This window comes from Diplotaxodon limnothrissa, linkage group LG9 (genome assembly GCF_057381915.1).
Source record: "Diplotaxodon limnothrissa isolate DT_005_m linkage group LG9, D_limnothrissa_male_GT1.1, whole genome shotgun sequence".
Taxonomy (NCBI): Eukaryota; Metazoa; Chordata; class Actinopteri; order Cichliformes; family Cichlidae; genus Diplotaxodon; species Diplotaxodon limnothrissa.
The window spans coordinates 33,645,679-33,652,126 of NC_140604.1; the positions used below are offsets into that span (position 1 = coordinate 33,645,679).

Here is a 6,448-nt window from a genome sequence, read left to right on the forward strand (position 1 = left end):
GCTGTGTGGCCGGCATAGTGTACAGGAACATCTGTGCCGAGTATAACCTGGAAGTCCCGAGGTCAAAATGGGAGATGCCCCCAAGGGTGGTGGAGAATGACCGAGCTAAGATCCTGTGGGACTTCCAGATACAGACGGACAAAATGGTGGTGGCTAACCAACCGGACATAGTGGTGGTAGACAAACAGAAGAAGACGGCCGTAGTGATCGATGTAGCGGTTCCGAATGACAGCAATATCAGGAAGAAGGAACACGAGAAGCTGGAGAAATACCAAGGGCTCAGAGAAGAGCTGGAGAGGATGTGGAGGGTGAAGGTAACAGTGGTCCCCGTGGTAATCGGAGCACTAGGTGCGGTGACTCCCAAGCTAGGCGAGTGGCTCCAGCAGATCCCGGGAATAAGGCTGAGGGTCGCAGATGCCAACAGACTTAATAAACTGATCCGTAAGGCCAGCAATGTTGTGGGGATGGAGCTGGACTCCCTCAAGGTGGTGTCGGAGAGGCGGATGCTGTCCAAGATAAAGACAATGTTGGATAACACCTCCCACCCACTCCATGACATGTTGGTCAGTCACAGGAGCTCGTTCAGTGAGAGACTGAGATTACCGAAAAGCACCACTGAACGACACAGGAAATCATTCCTGCCTGTGGCCATCTACCTGTACAACGCATCCACTTAACACACTGTTTGCTGCTACAACTACACATGTTTCTTTTCCAAATATTTATTTATAAGTGACTTATGTATGTATGTATGTATATATATGTATATATTGTACTATTCTTAGTTAGCATATTGTCTGTCTTGTCTTAATGTTGGTTTATAATGGAGCACTGTAACAAAAGATAATTTCCCCCAGGGATCAATAAAGTATTCTGATTCTGATTCTGATTCTGATAACATCGGAGATCTCTGTCCAGAAGAGCGCAGTCCTGGGAACAGCTAAGATACTGCAGGACCCTCAAGCTCCCAGGCCTAGAGGACCCGATATATATATATGTATAATTGTTATTTACTAACTAATCTTGAAATGACTGTTCAGTACAGAAATAAAGCCCAACAATCATGTTTTTACAGTCTCGTGGTCTCAGCCTCAGATACTCAACTAATCAAAGTGATGTCATGACAAAAATGAATGACAAACAAAAAAAAATTTCTCCTTCATTTCTGTCAAACAAAGCTGTATCATCATCATAGTGTCATGGTTGCTAGGCAACCTGAACGGCCCGACGAAGGCTAGACCGTCCCATTTCACAAGCCTCTCACTTCCGCGCACCGTACGTAGTACACGTAGTGCGCGTATTTCAAGCGTACGGTCTCTTAATTGGGATACAGCCATTGATACGGAGAGACTAGTGTAAGGCTGTTCCAATTCTCAGCACCGCTCTTCTCTTTTCCTGTGTCCTTAGCAATTCTCCTTCCCATGATGACGTTTTCAACGAGGCCCAGGAAAAGAACCGAGGAAAAGGAAAGAGGAGGTACTTTTGGAAAACACCCCACCTACTCACGATGTGTAGCGCAGTCACGTGACCACACAGTAACAAACCACAGCAGAGTCGGAAGAGTGGGGCGGAGCAAATGTGTGCAGGACGGGAGTCGAGCAGAGAGAGCTGCTTTGTCATGAAACGGGAGTAAAGTAGTGAACTTAGAGGAGAGAAACAAACTAAAGCATCGATCATAAACCACTACCAACGTCCTGATCGATATCTGCATCGATCTGCCCACCCTTGTCTCCTGGATCGTAGCTGAGATCAGCGTGAACCACGTGGGTCTCTGCTCCCTGATCTGTTTCCTGTGTTTGGAAAGAGTTGCAGCTTCATCGCGGAGTTTCTCTCGGTTTGTGGGCTCATCTAAAGGTAAGCACCGAGCTAACTTTACTGTGAGTTCAGTTCATGTTGAGTTTAGCTCCTGAATGAGGTCTTCTGCTGCTCTCCTCGGTGTCTGTTCACAGTTTATTGTGAACACGTTGAGAGAAGAGTGAGAGAGTGTTTGGAGAAAAACACCAACTAATCATTAGCTCAGCATGCTGGGAGAAGTTGGAGCAGAAAAGGCTTTTCATTGTCCCTGCAGCTGTTTTTCTGCCTGCACCAAACCTCTACAGCCTCGTTTCTATTTGAAGTGATAACAGGAAGTCAGAGCGATCTGCTGCAGTATCAGGGTCACAATAAACTTTATTGTCCAGCTGTATGGGCTCAAAATGTGGTCATAAATATTTTGTACTTGTAAAAAAGATTTGTATGTGTAAAAAAGATTTGTGTGTGGACTTAGGGAAAAAGAACCCTCCAAGTTACAAGTACGGATTTTGACCCTATTTTTCTTCCTTTCATCTGATTGGTCAATGTCATGTCAATCACAAATGTAACAATCCAATCAGAGAACAGATGGGTTTGGCTGTCGGAGGGGCGCTTTTTTGAACTGCAGGTCCTTGAAGGGTGATACAGTTTGAAGCTGGAGGATCGCTATATAAATATCGATAGCAGCTAGGTCCCCTAACTTTCAGTAGCTGTTGAAAGGAAAAAGTTGTGGTATGTCAGTGGTTAGAAATACCATTATTACTTTAGGATTAGTTTAACACAAAGTCAGGGCTGACCCAGGACCATTGCTGCTCACATCGGACGCAGGATGTGCTGCTAATGCTAACTGCTAACTAAAAGCAAAGGATCCAGAATTTGTTACGCTGGCTGCTGGGCTCTGTGGGTTTTTGCAGCAGCTCTACCTGTACTAGATGCACCTGCTCCTTGTCTTTTCTATCTCTGACTTTATGTCCTCTACAAGAGTTTGTTTTTTTTGCTGGTTCTTCAAATGTTCAATAAAAACATGTATGCTAATTCATAACGAAGAAAGCTTTGTAATGAAGACTGTCATTTCCAAAACACTGCCCGCCCCCAACCCGCGGTCCGCAGCGCTGTTGAAAAGGCTGTGGAAGTCCCTGTATTAAACACGTAGACCTGTGACACAAAAATCACCAAACTCGGACGACCACAGACTGTTTTCCTTCGTGGTGATGAAGGAAAACGCTGGGTTGGCATGTAAAAGGGCATTTATTCCCTTCAAAGACCTGCAGTTCAAAAAAAGCGCCCCTCGACAGCCAAACCCATCTGTTCTCTGATTGGATTGTTACATTTGTGATTGACATGGCATTGACCAATCAGATGAAAGGAAGAAAAATAGGGTCAAAATCCGTACTTGTAACTTGCAGGGGTTTTTTTTCTAAGTCCACACACAAATCTTTTTTACGCACACACAAATCTTTTTTACACATACAAATCTTTTTTACAAGTACAAAATATTTATGACCACATTTTGAGCCCATACAGCTGCTGTGGATGAACACATGAGAGGAAGTGAACTCCTACAAAGTCTCATTTTAATGAGTCTGGCTGCTGTAAAGTGATGCACAGGAAGATGTTAACAAAACTAATGAAACAGAGATGAAAGTTCATATTTGAAAGCGCTGTGAATTAAAATATAATGTGGTGGTTAATGTGCAGCTCTTGGTGAGTTGGGAGAAGAAGAATGTTTTTAATCCTGTTGGGTATTGTTAGGATTTAAATATATATATTCTTAGCTGTGAACCAGAGCTGGTCATTATTCTAACTCACCCTGGTGTGTGATGCTGTGCAGCTTCCTCACAGAAGCTGATGTCACAGCATCTCTATAATAATCCAAATTGTTGGTAACAATCCTGAAAACCTGCCAGTCGGTGCAGTCCAGACACACCTGCAGATTCTCCACAGCCTCATCAGTCCACTGCTTCAGTGTCTTCACAAAAGCTTAAGACAGTTTCAGTTTGTGCCTGTTTGCAGGGATCAAGTGAACCGTGACATGGTCTGAGAATCTTGATGTAGTGTCAGATGATGACCCTCTTACTATCAGCTCACCTTCTGTTTTGTAGAGTATTTTTCTTTTCCTTTTTTAAAATAAAATCTATGAGGTTCAAATGAAGCACCAAACTTCTTTTACTCAATCAGTGGAGGTTCATTAGTGCATTTTCTCACCACTGTTTTTAACTAGAGGCTGTTACGAAATAAATATATATCCTTAGTCCTTATTTTCTGATTATATTGTTTTTTGTGCTTTGTAATAAAGTCTGTGAGAAAGAACGAGGTTAGAGGGTGACAGGTTGCCTAGCAACAGAGGCTTCAGTAAGGGGACGTTAAGAAACAAGAAGTATAGAGCTGCTGCACCATATTAATAAAACACAGGAAACTAGATGGAAAAAGCGTGTGTTAGTGTGACAGGCCTCCGTTTCCGGAAATGTAAAATGAATATCTTTTTTTTTTTTTTAGCTTGACTACTCTGAGTCCAGTCTTTCTCTGTCGCCAAAAGAATTCAAAAGAACGGAATTTAATAAGGCTGACACACTGACTGAAGACATTTAGTTTGAGTGGATTTGAGCTTTCCATCTCAGCTTCGTTTGGTCAAGGATGAAATACATATAAATATATTTTTGTTCCAGCTGATCATCAGGAGGAGACGAGCCATTTAGACTCAGCTCAGCCACTACAGAGGAAACAATGACTTCAACCCAAAAGGTGAGCAAGAATATCTCTGTTATTGAACCTGTGTGCAAGTTACAACTCTCATTGTAGCTCATAATTGTAATGTCATACTATCACTAGAAGGTGGTGGTAACACACCTACAATGTGTTTGTTGACATCTTTGATTCCACTAATGGAGTTTCAGTTTGTTCCACGACTGCATTTTAATCACTGCCTCTGTTTGTATCTCTGTGACTGCAGGACCAACACGGAGCGAGAAGTCAGCGCTCTCAGGAGGCGGACAAACCTCACCGAAGAAAGGGGCAGAAAAAATACAGCTGTGACGAGTGTGGGAAATCTTTCACCCACGCTGGAAGCTTAAAAACACACCAACTCATCCACAGTGGCGTTAAAGCATACATCTGTGACTTGTGTGGAAAATCTTTTACCTGGGCTGGAAGCTTAAAAACACACCAACTCATCCACAGTGGCGTTAAAGCATACATCTGTGACTTGTGTGGAAAATCTTTTACCTGGGCTGGAAGCTTAAAAACACACCAACTCATCCACAGTGGCGTTAAAGCATACATCTGTGACTTGTGTGGAAAATCTTTTACCCAGGCTGGAAGCTTAAAAACACACCAACTCATCCACAGTGGCGTTAAAGCTTACACCTGTGACTTGTGTGGAAAATCTTTTACCCAGGCTGGACGTTTAAAAAGACACCAACTCATCCACAGTGGAGTTAAAGCATACACCTGTGACTTGTGTGGAAAATCTTTTACCCAGGCTGGAAGCTTAAAAAGACACCAACTCATCCACAGTGGAGTTAAAGCATACACCTGTGACTTGTGTGGAAAATCTTTTACCTCGGCTGGAAGCTTAAAAAGACACCAACTCATCCACAGTGGAGTTAAAGCATACACCTGTGACTTTTGTGGAAAATCTTTTACCCAGGCTGTTAACTTACAGACACACCGACTCATCCACAGTGGCTTTAAAGCATACACCTGTGACTTGTGTGGAAAGTCTTTTACCCAGGCTGTTAGTTTAAAAAGACACCAACTCGTTCACAGTGGAGTTAAAGCATACACCTGTGACTTGTGTGGAAAATCTTTTACCCTGGCTGGAAGCTTACGATCACACCAACTCATCCACAGTGGAGTTAAAGCATACCGCTGTGATCAGTGTGGCAGAGCTTTTACCCACAGTGGCCTCTTACAGCGTCATCAAGTTATCCACTCTGGATTTAAGGCGTACAGCTGCCACATATGTGGAAAAACCTTCCACTTGCTAGGCAGCCTAAATATTCACCTCCGCATTCACACTGGAAATGACGTTTACTGCTGTGATCAGTGTGGGAAACCGTTTGTGAGATATAAAGACTTAGAACGCCACATGTTTACCCACACTGTGGGGAGACCTTATAAATGTGACCTGTGTGAGAAGACTTTTAAAGCACCACGTTACCTTAAAATCCACCAACAGATCCACACCAGAAAGAAACTCTGCAAGTGCAGTTACTGTGAGGTATGTATGTATATTGTTATCTTCTTATTTAAGACTGACTGTTTGGACCAACTCTTCTCATTAAATTGTGTTCGCATGTTAATAATTCTACTGGACTCAATGGCATCTACTGGAATTTTGAAAATGTCAGTAAAGAACATAATAAGTCATCAAACTAAAAACCATGATTACTGTAACTTTGCATCCATATTTGAGGATTTGCAGTTGCACTTTCATTCAAATATAATAAACACAATGGTGGAGAGGGAAACAAAGAGAAACTGGCTTCTTTTTCCACTATAACTATGTTCACAGGCCGTTCTAGTGTTTATCTGTCTTACACAGATAAACACAGATATCTGTCTTAAAATGTGTTCAATGTGCTGCCCATTGTGTTGGATTGTCAATGCAACCCTCTTCTCCCACTCTTCGCACACTGATAGCAACACCGCAGGAGAA

The 6,448-nt window shown here is 42.7% G+C and overlaps 1 pseudogene; it reads left to right on the top strand.

Annotated features, from left to right (window-relative positions):
* The first annotated feature begins 4,467 nt into the window (after positions 1 to 4,467).
* On the top strand, positions 4,468 to 6,009 carry LOC146625972 (uncharacterized; annotated as a pseudogene).
* Positions 6,010 to 6,448: the final 439 nt, after the last annotated feature.